This window comes from Vidua macroura, chromosome 8, assembly GCF_024509145.1.
Source record: "Vidua macroura isolate BioBank_ID:100142 chromosome 8, ASM2450914v1, whole genome shotgun sequence".
NCBI classification, from domain to species: domain Eukaryota; kingdom Metazoa; phylum Chordata; class Aves; order Passeriformes; family Viduidae; genus Vidua; species Vidua macroura.
The window spans coordinates 3,890,601-3,903,051 of NC_071578.1; the positions used below are offsets into that span (position 1 = coordinate 3,890,601).

The window sequence follows — 12,451 nt, forward strand, 5'->3', positions numbered from 1 at the left end:
GTTCTCTCGATCCATCCCCCGGCGCTGCCGCGGGCGGTTCTTGGGGCCCGGGATGCCCGGGGGATGCCCAGGGGATGCCCCGCATCCCACCCCGGGGGGTTCCGCGGCGCATCCCCCGCTCTGCTCGCACCCCATCCCCGCACCCCCATCGCCGGGGGGACCCCCACGCCCCGGGCAGCCGCGGGGCAGAGCCGAGCGGCTGCACTCCGCCTCCCGGGCTGCGCAGCGCGGCCGGGGAGCGGCGGGGCTGCTCCCTCCCCCTTCTTCCTCCTCCTCCTCCTCCTCCTCCTCCTCCTCTCCTCCTCCTCGTCCTCCGCCCCCCTCCCCCAGGGCAGAGCCGGCGGAGGCGGCGGGCGCGGGGCAGAGCAGAGCCGAGGCGGCGGAGGTAGGAGCGCGGGGATGGGATGGGATGGAATGGAATGGAATGGAATGGAATGGAATGGAATGGAATGGGACGGGATGGGACGGAATGGGTGCTGCGGGAAGGCGGGGGGCCCCCAGGCCGCGGCTCCCCAAGTTTGGAGGCAGCGGGACTTCGCGGGAAGTTGGGCAGCGGCAGCCGCGGGGGCAGCGCCGGGCACGGCTCGGCTCGGGGGACGCGGGGCTCCGGCCAGGGGACACAGGACTGTCCCCGCTCCCGGCGGGCTGCGGCACCCCGGGCGCTCCCGGGGCATCCCCCGCAGCCGCGGCAGGAGCGGGGGAAGGCGGCCCGGAGCGGGTCCGTGCTCCGCGGGACCCCGCGGGGACAGGGGTGGCGCGGATGCTGTCACTGCCCGCAGCCGCGGATGGCGCTGGGCTCGGGGCTCGGGGAGAGCAGACACTTGTACAGGGCTTTCCTGAGACAGCCGTGCAATCCCGGCAGCGCATCCCACCTAGGACCGAGCCGGGCGGGGATGCTGCCGTTCGCTGTGAATATTTTTGGGTGAAGAGGGGGATTTCTTAAACGCAAGCTGTTGGCTGTTAAAAATAGCCTCATAGCTGCTGAGAACGCCGGCAAGGTTCAGTGACGGGTTATTATGGTCAGAGTCATGTTAAGCAACAATTCACCAGCTGAACTTTGGCGGTCTCATATGTGGGCTTCTCTTTTTCTTCTCCTTCTTCCTTTTTTTTTTTTTTTTTTTTTTTTTTTTTTTTTTTTTTAATTTTCCTCAGCTGCTTCATTGTAATACTACAGCCGTACTCTGCAGGGATCTGGCTGTCTTAGGCACAGACAGATTTGTAGGTTAATAGGATATGTGAGAGTATTGCTTGGAGGGTGCATCCAAACACCTACCGAACTCTCAGATTTGGAATTTTTTAAAAAAATTTATTTTATTTATTATCTCATTCTATGACCTGAAGTCCCCTTCACACTGACTTCCTTGCATATGACATCAAAATGGTTTCACTTCTTGAATTGTTAGCCGGACCAAAACCCCATCATCATCATCATCGTCATCTCCTGTAGAACAAACACATTGTTTTGTGATTTGAGACTTAAAAGAAGGAGCAGAGTGGCCAGCTGGGCACATCACAGATTAAATCTCAAAGTTTGCTGCAACTGTTCATGAAAAATAAATATGTTTAAGGTTTAACTGCAAATCGTATGTGCTTGTTTGGATAAACAAACACCTGATTGAACAGCGCTGCACTTGATACTGACTGGGGACTGCTTGATCTTTGGCAGAGAGGGAAATTTCCACCAATAAAACATCCCCAAATGGACGTGAACCATACATATATATTTATATCTATGCTATTATAGACGTAGATATGTTTTTTTATGTACAGTCACTCACAAACAGTAAATCTCACCTAAAAGCAGCAAACACTAAAGGGGTAGCTGCCTTGAAGCCTCTTTTTGCCAGTGATTAAAATGTTGTCACACGTCTGCCCCGAGAGCTTCCCTGCTGCTGCTGCTGGTGCCATTTCACTCTTGGGCATTGAGTCAAAGGATTCATCTGGCTCTTCATGTGCCAAAAGAAAGAAAATCAATTTGAATGCAGAAAGAAGGAAACTACTTGTATGAAGATTTAGTAGTGAAACTACCTTCTTTCTTTCTTTCTTTCTTTTTTTTTTTTTTTCTTTAATAGCACTTAGATCCTGTGTCTGTGCGTTGCAGCCACGGTGCAGTTCTGAAATCAATAGCAAAATAGTTTTATGGTTCAGATTTTGCCATAGGAGGACTCATCTCAAATTCAGAGTGTTTTATTTGGTGGTTTGTAACAGGAACATGATCAAACAGTGGAGATTTACATTGCAAAACACTTAATTCCACTAATGCAATGGAAGGCAGTAATGGATTTTTATCTTAATTGCTAAACTAAAAGCAGGTATCTGGAAATCACATAAATGAGAAGGGTGAAGCAGACTCTCATCTTTGAATTATTTCATGTGGTTGAAGGGGAAGGATGAAGGTGTGTAATCCAGCAGCAGCATGAACAAGGATAGGACTATGTAGGCATAATCACAGAGATGCAAATAAGGTACTGCTTATGTTCTATTTTAACATTATTTTAAGCAACCTGTGGCAGGAGCGCTGTGAGAATGGGGAGTTTCAGCGCTCAAAGCTTTTGTTGGCAGCCCAGGTGATCTCAGTGTTTCTGAATGTGGTTTTAAGGATGGGCTGGTACTAAAGCACCTCTCAAAGCATTGGTTTGTATTGAAGATCAAGTGGGATGGCAGCAAACTCTGCCAAGGATTTCTTGTGGAGTTCCTCTGCTGACTAGGGAGGGAATCCTTCCTGTTATAAACTACTTTTCCTACACTGATTTCTTCCTTATATGTCCACAGAGCTAAATCTCACTATTGTAACTGTGTCACCACTGCGTGCTGGTACAATTTCTCCAGAGGTGAGCTGGCAGCAGAGGGCTGATCTCACCTAAATGACACGTGGATTTAGGAACTTGGAACACCCAGCTGTGCTTCTCTTCCAGCACAGATGCATCACTTAGGTGAAGAAAAGCCATGACATAAACAGGCACTGATCTCCCCCTCTCCCTCCTAATTGCCCCTACAGTTAATGTATATCCCACAGTCATAAATTCCAATGAAATGTGCTCTTAAATCACTCAGTGCTGCTCTGGGTACTTGCCTGATGCGGAACACTGTTTCAAACATCTCAGAGGGTTTGCAGAAGATGCACCCAGATTTGAACTGGGCTCATTAATTGCTGGTTTTAGAGTCCCATTTTCCCCTTTAACCCACCTGTTTTCCTCCATACCTCCCACAGGGAGGGGCAGTTCTAAATTCCCACCCTACTCCTTGGCTGGAGTTATGTTGCTCAGCTAGAAGAATCCAAAGTGCTGTGGAAAACCATGGTAGATTTCCAATAAGAGAGCATTTATTCCACCGCTTTCCCCCACAAATTAGCACTTCTTATTTATTTTTGTTTTTTAGTGAAGTGCCCAGTTTTGCTTGCTGACCAAGTGAGGTGTCAGATCTGGAGTCTATTCAGGGGAAGGGATCTGTAACCTCCTGCAAGTTCTTGTTTTGAAGCAGCCTGAATTGCACCCATCTCTCCACTTACACTGCAATTTCACTAAAATCCCAGATCATCTAGAGCTTTGCTGACCTGTTCTCTTAAAAATTTGTGTGGCTGCCTGTGTATGTGACAGAAAACGTGTTGTGTTTGTCTCCACAGCCTGCTGGGTTGTGTTTCCTGGGCTCAAAGACATTATTACAATTCTGTCCTGGTGCCTGGGTTGGGTTTTTACAGGCAAGGGAAGCTCCCGAGGAGGTGGAGAGCCTTGCAATGGGAGCACTGTAATCCTTTGATTACACAGCTGTGCCTGACATGCCACTAAACAGCACTTTAGGGGCAAGCAGTTAATGTAGCTTTTCCATGGAATATTTATTAATTTATGTTACACCTGGTTTCCAGCAGCTGTTGAACATAAGCTTTAGATTTAAGGAGCATCCTCCGAGGGGAGATAGGCTGGTGATGCCTTGCAAGAAGAAAGAGAAGGAAAAATGTTGTCCTGATGGGTACTGGTGGCTGATGGCAGGGACAGGCAGCTGTGGGGAGGATGAGAGGCCTGGTGAGGAGGTGGATGAGAATGGGAGTGAGGGACCCTTGGCACACTCTGTCCCACTGCCTCTGACCCCTCTGGTGGCAGCACGCCGGAGGTCACAAGACAGAATCTCAGACTGGTTTGTGTGGGAAGGGAATGTGAAGCTCATCCAGTTCCAACCCTGACACCTTCCACTGTCCCAGGTTGCCCCAAACCCATCCAACCTTGCTTTGGACACTTCCAGGGGCAGCCACAGCTTCTCTGGGCACCCTGTGCCAGGGCCCCACCACCCTCACAGGGAACAATTTCTTCCCAATATCCCATCTAACCCTGGCCTCTGTCACTTTGAAGCCATTCATCTTCTCCTGTCATTCCATCCCTTGTCCAAAATCTCTCTCCAGCTCTCCTGGAGCCTCTTCAGGAGCTCTAAAGTCTCCCTGGAACCTTCTCTTCCCCAGGCTGAACACCCCCACCCTCAGCCTTTCCTGACAGGATTGATGCTCCATCCCTCTGGTCGCTCTGGCCTGGGGCACCTCTCCTGCACCCACCCTCCAGCCCCCTCCTCTTTCCCAGACCCACCTTCCCCCACCTCCCACAGCAGCCTGAGCTGCCTGCAACGCTCATTTCCCAAACCTCAGCACCTGGCTGCTGCTTTCCTGCCGTCCTTGCCAAAAAATGAGGTGGCCCACCTCAACTCCAGACACATTTCTGGAGCTCCTGGTGGTGTGACCCTTCCCCTGTTGGTTTGCTGGAAGCAGCCACAGCCCCTGCAGCCTTGGGGATGCCTCCTGTGCCACGGGGTTTCCTTGGAAAGGAACCCAATCCCCTGGAGAACTGGGGGTTTGGAGTGGCAAGGGAGCAACCCAGGCTTTTATTTGTTTATACACCAAGCAGCACCAGATATTCTATGTACACTTAAAATTCTAAAACTTACTATGCCATGATTTACTCACTAAATAAGTGCAGCATTTTATAAATGAATGAGGTTTTAGGTCAAATCTGTATCTAAGGTGGGTTGTTCCTCACTGTAAAAGGTGCAGATCTGTACCTAAATAGCAAAATACTCCAACTGACATTTTCCATTTGCTTCACGCCTTCCAGTAGGAAAAAATAAGTTTCACAAGAAGATATTTTTTTCCTGCAGAAAAACCTTGATTTTCAGTGTGGGTGAATGTACCCTGCCATCTAACCATAAAATTAGAAAAACTGATGGGAGTGAAAAAGGCTTTTGTATTATTATATTTTACTTTGGTTTTGCATTTATTGGTGTTTGGCTTAAATGCGACAAGTTTAAGTTAGACTTGTAACTTCTCAGGATTGCATGGAATAGAGGGAAGGTCATTTCTTTCAAATAAGTCATTGAGCTACAGGTGAGTTTGAGCTGGGAAGAGCTCTGAGGTCAGACAAGAGTGAAGATAAAATGTAAAGTTCAAAGTCATACAGAGGAAACAAGATAAGACTGCTTTGAAAAATGAAAAACTCTACAAGATACAAAGGCAAAAAAAAAAAAAGATTTATGTGCAGCATGTGTACTTAGGAGCCTCACAGTGTTGAAAGAGTGCTCTGAGGATGGGCAAGACATGGATGTGAGTCTGTAATATTGGATGGTTTGCCCAATTCCAGGTCTTGGAACAGTGTGGAGAAAAAACACTTAATTAAAGTGCTTTAGAACTGGCACCAAATGAGTAGTGAGATACCAACAAGTAGGAGAGACCTCAGGGAAAAAAAAAAAAAAAAAGTAGCAGAAATTAGGATTCTGCAGGGTTTTGCCCATAATTTGGAGGAAATGTAAGGGCCCAGTGTCAACCTTGCTGTGCCTAAATTGGGATATAATGGTCTGAGTGCCAGAATTTATTAATCCAAAGAAAAAGGACTCTTTGACTGGGGCAGCCAGGAGGTTTGTCTGTGTAAAGCTAGAAATAGGAGGAAGTGGAGAAGGATGGTTTAATAGTTTATTAAGAGAATGTATCACATAATGAGATGGGTTTGCCTGCAGGCCCAGCTCCTCACAGGGGAGCTTCATCTCCTGGAAATTCTTTAGCAGCTCTTAAAACCAACACTTCCTTGCAAGCCAGTCAAATACCTTATCTAATATTCCTCCCCAGCCTCTTTGATTTTGGCTGCTTTTTAGTTGTAATTTGTCTTTTTTTGCTCAGCTCTGTAGATATTAGATAATGTTAAACAGATATTGGTAATGTTAAGTAAGTTGAATGGATAATGAATCTCAAATTTTTAAGTTCATCATTTTGTGTTTCACTGTGTTAGGCTGCTGCTGTGATTGGGCTCCTGCTCTTGTCTTCTACCATTTCTTAAAGCATTTTTAGGGCTGCTGCTGTGCAGCTCATCCTTGGGATTGCTGAAGCCTGAGGACATTTCCTGGGGCTGCTTCTGGAAAGGAGTTTGGGTGCTGCTGCTGCAATGGGAGAGGAGCAGGTTTTGAACGTGTCCATCAGGTGTGGAGCCCGTGCCCAGGTGATTCCAGGGAAGGAATGCTGGCTCACTCTGTAAGATTCACACCTTCAGGATCAGGGATCCTCTGCCTGCTTTGTGTCTCCCTGGAGCTCCGGGCTGGGATAACACCGAGACATCTGGGTTGTAACTGCATCTATTGCAAGTGATAAAAATTCAGATAAAAACGCTGCTGTGCCTTAAAGACTGCCAATAGAAACTGCAGCACGAGATGCAGTGATGGGCTGTTAATTTAAGAAGACAAAAACATGTTCTTGAGCACTCCAGCATGGAGTACTACAGCTTTATGCCCTGAGCGACTCATCGGAACCGTTCGGAAAGTAAATAATTTAGATGAAAAGTTTCATCAATTATAAAGCTCTGAAAACAGTTTCTCAGCTTCAGGATTAACTTGCCTGAGGATCAGATAAGGATAAATCAGAATGAAGCCACTATTGCACTTGACACTTAGTATTAGAATTACTTTGCAAGGCTATTTATACCATCTTTAAAACAAGAAATGAGATGTGAGAGGTGAGCAGAAGGGAAGAGTGGATTCTGAGCTGATCCTCTCACTGAGGAAAAAGGAAATAAAAATTTGTCTGACATCAGGTGATTTTAAGTAGAGAAGTTTTTAACTCTTCAGACTTTTTTGAGCATTGCTGAATGAAATATTGCAAAATTTCATTGCAAAACAAAAACATACAGCAGAGTAAATCCAGTCTAGATTGGTATCCATGGAAATCCCACGTGCATTTCTCTGGCATTAGGCTGGATCAGGAGTAATTCACCTTTTGGGTTTCAGTGGTGTGAGGGGGACCAGAACGCTGTGGGAGCGGGAACAGTTTTCCAGTTGTTTTGGAGGAATTCAGAGCCCTGTGCTCACCACGGAGTGTGGCAAGGCTGGAGAACCTGGGTAACCCTCCAGGGCTTGCCAGGGAGCAGCTTCTGCCTGGAGTCAATAACTCTCTCAGATGGTTCCACTCACCTGCTGCTCATTCCTGCTTCAGCTGTAAAAATTGAGCATTCTCCTGGTGTAGCATCAGAGTTGAATGTTGCAATAACTCATTTTGGTGTAACACAGAGCAATGCATAAAAAGCCTCTGCTGAGTTTTGATAGTGTTTTCCTGTAATGATACCCATTAAGTGAGTGTAGTAATCTCTCCAGTTTTCCATTTTTTTTTTTTTTTTTTGTCTTGCTGTGCTGGTACATTGGATAATAAATGTAAAAAGAAAAAAAAAAAAGCCCTAAAAATGTGCTGTGAAAATACTGATAAATATGTAAATACCAACAGTATCTTTTTTGGACTATTACAATTCCTACAAGCTAAAGCTTTCCAAAAGTGCAAAATGAACAGGCACTTTATGACAATTAATATTTATGCATTAAAAACATGCCTGTTACTGAAACAAGAGTAGCCCATCCATCATTACTAAACATTTTACAGTGCACTGCTTTAATACCCTCCTTTCTGTATTTTGAAAAATAGCAAATAATTCTGAGATAGCAAATATCATTAAGTTGCATTTAACAAAAAACTTGGAAGGTTTCAAATGAGATAACATAAACTCTGTGCTCATTCCAAACAGCAATTCTCTGGATGAACCTCTGCCTTCATTAAAGCCACTGAAACGTCTTCCTGCTGACTTCAGCATGCCAGCATTTCAAAAAATAAATTGAAATGGGATCTTAAAAAGTTTTCTTCTTGATGAGTGGCTGGAGCTAAAGCCATTCAGCTGTGCTTCTCTGTGCATATGTTATTTAGCTCAGCCAGGAGGTCTCGAGGTGAAGATAATGTCTGGTGGGGATGAGGGAATGTGAGCAGGAAATAATATTTCCCTTTGAAATAATCCATCAGTAGCTGTGCTATCCCAGAGGCCCCTTTTTTATGGAGATCCTGCAGATGTGGAGCCCCCTTTCAGTGCTGAGGGGAGCCAACCGTGCAGGTGGACATTCCTCTTAAGGATATTAAACCTTAAAAGTGATGGGAAAGCCCCAAAGTCCAACTCTTTATTTATTGCACTGCTGCAGGGCGCAAGTGCAGCCCTCAGACAGGGCTCTGGGGACATTTTTAGCTTTGTCCTTTTGGCATCAGGGGTTTCTATGCAGCAATTGAATGGGAGGAAGGAATTAATTTGATTTAGCCATGTCAAGCTGAAAATGAAGTTCCTCCTCGCACATCCTTCGAGGAACCCTCAATGGTCTGGATTTAGCTGCCATCCGCTCCATTTTTACTGGTATATTTTTGGACTTCCTCTGCTGATAAATATTTAGAGTCTGTTTATCTTTCATCTCATTTCTGTTACATAGTGCTTACAGATATTTTTTTTCCCCCCATAAATACTTATTACTGCAGAAATTGGTGTTGCAAGCCTTGATATTGCAGTGCCAGCAATTTTGTAATTTTAATTGAGGCTGGCTGACAGTACTTCTATTAATTATCCAGGAGAGGCTTATGGCTTTCTAAAAGAGAAGTGTATTTCTGGCTGGAGGAGTTTGAAGGGGAGTTGTAATTGCTTTATGTCTGGAGTGCAGGTTTAGGTGCAGGAGGTTTGGCTGGATTAGATGTGGCCATTGGTGAGGATCAATAAAGCATGAAAAGGGGAAAAGCTGTTTCAAATTTGTAAAAGTTGTAGCCACCAGGATGCCTCTAAACTCAGAATGAAAAATGCAGCTGTTTCTTTTGGGTTTAATTACAATCCAATAAAAGACAACTCAGAGACACCTAAGTTGATATTAATTACTTTGAGAATGTGAATAATTGGAGCAGGTGAAGGATTTCCTTCACAAAATTCTGCAAAGCCTTTTCTTACAGCCTGGCTCTATGTGATTTTCACTCATGCTGTCAAGCTAAATCTTAGTGCTCTTTTCCTGTGCCTTCCAAATTCCTTTGTGGAGTTGTGTTTTTCCTGATGTGAATATGACAGTCCCACTTTAATTGGATAACAGCAGTTGTCACCCTGCAAGAGGGATTGTGACGCCCAGGGGCCTCAGAAGTATCTGCATGAAAATAAATAAATAAAACATCTGAAAAGCTTTGCTAAGAAGCAGTAAATTTAAAAATTGATTTGGTTAACAGCATTGAAACGAGGTGCCTTATTCTATTACAGCATAAAGCCACCAGATGTCACTTATTTTGTGCACCACTCTTCTGGGGAGAAGCATGTCCTTGGCATGGAAAAGATTAAAACAAAGAAGGACAACTTACTTTAAGTGGCTTTGTTTCTGTTTGTGTTCCTAACTGGCAACTCTTCCTTGATAAATATTTTCATCTTAAAATAGATAATAGAAACTCATTTCTCACAGATCAGACAGACTTGCATTTTTTATGAGCCTTAAATGTCAGCAGTGCCATTTTGAGATTCAATCTTTAAGAAAATATTTAATAGGCTTACTCCATTTTCAGAAGGGGGAATGTGCATTTTACATTAGGATAGGAGGAATTTATTTTTATGAACTATTCTATCATTAAAGACACCTCAGCCAGTAGCTCACACAGATATTCATCTTCAGCCAAGACAAAAGCAGTGGGGGGAGTTTTAAAGTCATACAGAAGGTGGAAGTCCTTGTGGAGAGGAAAAGGAATAATTCTGAATTCAGAGACCAACATCTGCTTCTAGAGTGGAGCAGCTCATCCTCAGAAGCACAGAATGTGAAAAACAGAAAAGCTAAAACCTGAGGCATCAAAGGTGGCAGCTTGAGGTTGATGGTTGGACTCAGTGATCTTAAGGGTCTTTTCCAGCCTTAACAATCCATCCTCAGGGTTTAAAGGCTTCAAGGAGAAGTGGAGCAAAGGGGGGCGAGGACGTGTCCCTGAAGAGGAAAAACAACACTTGGTACCCAATGCAAAGCTGGATTTCCTGGCTTGGATGGGCATGGCCAGTGTCAGGCAGCTGGAGGAGGTGACAATTCCTCACCAGTGAGAGCCAGCAAAGGGCTCCTTGTCCTGGGTGTGTCCTGTTCCACTGTGGGTTTTCCCTCCCATTACCTGAGAGGTGCACACCCTTTTTCTGCACCCTGGTATCATAACCCTCGTGCTCTTTCGTTTTTTGGCCTGTACTCAAAGGCACCGCCATTAAAAAGAGGAAATTTAATTTTCTGGACTTGAAGCAGAAAGGTTGAAAATTGAGTACTTTCCTGGAGGATAATGATTTGTGATTTCCCCCCCTCCCTCCCCAGTGGTAGTACTGTAGTTTGTTTTTACGTTTTAAATATGTCTCCTCCCTCAGATTTCAGCTTGGGATGGATTTCTACTCACTCTGTGGATCTCATGCAGGTTGGAGTGAATGATTTGAGAGTTCCTCTCCAAATAATTTTCCATTTCAGTCCCCAGGAGCAGCTGTGCTGAAAGGCTACCTGCCTTCATTTTTCATCTGAGGTGAAAAATGTACTCTAGCATGGCATTCTCTAGCTGGAGGCAGAGTACATGACACATTTCCCCCTCCCTTTTCCCTCTGTGCTTGAGCAAAAATAGAGGTGAGCAAAACACCCCTTAACTAATAGAAACAGTCTTGGCTTCTAAATGCAGCAAATTTGTATTTTAGCACCTCATATGAAACCAATTACATTAATGAGGGCTCCAGTTCTTAACTGGGGGTTGTTTATGACAGGGAGGGTTTCATTTCCTACTGCAGGTCTTGCACCATTGCTCCTGAAAGTGCCATCTGCCAGCTTTGGACCCAAAAATGCTCCCTGCCACTATTGTGCAGGGAGATTCTGGCACAGCTCTGGGATGGGGAGCATGACTGCAGCTTGGGAAGCTGGGAAAATTCACTTTCTCTGTCTGTTGAGCTTATGAAAGGCTGAAATTCATTTTGTTTAATATGGTTACTGGGGGAAAGTCAGAGTCCATGCTGTCTGCCTTGGTTTATTTAGAAATTGGATTGCTGGTGGCTTTCTGTCTTGTGAAACACATATCTGAATTTCATTCAAAATCCCTCAATTCCCAGGTAATGGGATTCTGGATGGTGAGTTAGGAGATCTAGGTCTTTCTTAGACTTGTATCGTGTTAGTCCAAATGAAATTACAGGTGACACATGTCAGAACTCTGTCATTTTGTCACCCAGAGGTGGAACAGCACCTTAGAAAAGCACTCTGAGATCTGATGTTGGGAGTTCCACACCCTTCCTGGACCATAACCCAACCCCAAGATACATTTGAGTGCACTCTGGCCTGGGGCTCCTGAGCAGGGCTTGAATGGCTACAGCTGCATTTTCTCATTTAATTAGTTTTCACCTTGGGCAGAAGCATCTCTGTAAAAACACTGATAAAATAATACACGTTGTATTTAATTCTCCATGTTTGGATAAAACATTTTGTCTGTTCCAGATCAGTTTTGTTGGCCCTGTATAAGTAACCTAAAGGAGGAATAGTAAGAATAACATCAAATGCAAGTTTCCATATGCAAAGAAAGAAACTCATATAATTGTAAGGTTTCATTCTGATTTGCTATTCTTCTCAAAGTGTAATTTAAACCACTGAGCCATTCAATAATGAAGAAACTGAGGTGTGTTATCAGCATATGATTTATATTTTCACTTAATGAAAAGAACTGTGGAATACTTTGAGTTTATAGATTATTCTGAACTTCTGCAGTCACTTACTTTGATTATAAATGGTTTGGATGCTGAAGGCATTTTCCAGGATTTAAACATGCAGGAAAAACTTCAAATTAAATCAAATGATCAGTGGTGAGACTTATTTCTCTTCTGCACCTAGGCTGGTGCTCTAGAATGCCTGATTTTCCACACACTGGTGAAGTAACTGCTGTAAAAGGAGCAGAACTTGGTTATTCACATGGAAAAATTGTAGAGTCACAGCGTGGTTTGGGTTGGAAGGGACTTTAAAGCTCATCTCATTCCCGCCCTTCCACTACCTCAGGCTGCTCCAAGCCTCATCCAACCTTTCATTTTTGTCCAGGGGAGCCAGAGGACCCATCCCTGACTGCCTTCCCTTGTGGACTCTGGTGTGGAGCTCTGCAGACCAGGAGCTGCTCTCCTCAGGCACGCTG

General features: G+C 44.8%; 1 protein-coding gene across 1 annotated transcript in view; it reads left to right on the forward strand.

Annotated features, from left to right (window-relative positions):
* Positions 1 to 304: 304 nt before the first annotated feature.
* CHST15 (carbohydrate sulfotransferase 15) overlaps positions 305 to 12,451 on the forward strand; it is a 46,389-nt gene continuing 34,242 nt past the window's right edge. The window contains exon 1 of the mRNA XM_053984400.1: positions 305 to 385. The gene's annotated coding sequence lies outside the window, so the exon portion shown is untranslated. The remainder of the gene's footprint in view (positions 386 to 12,451) is intronic.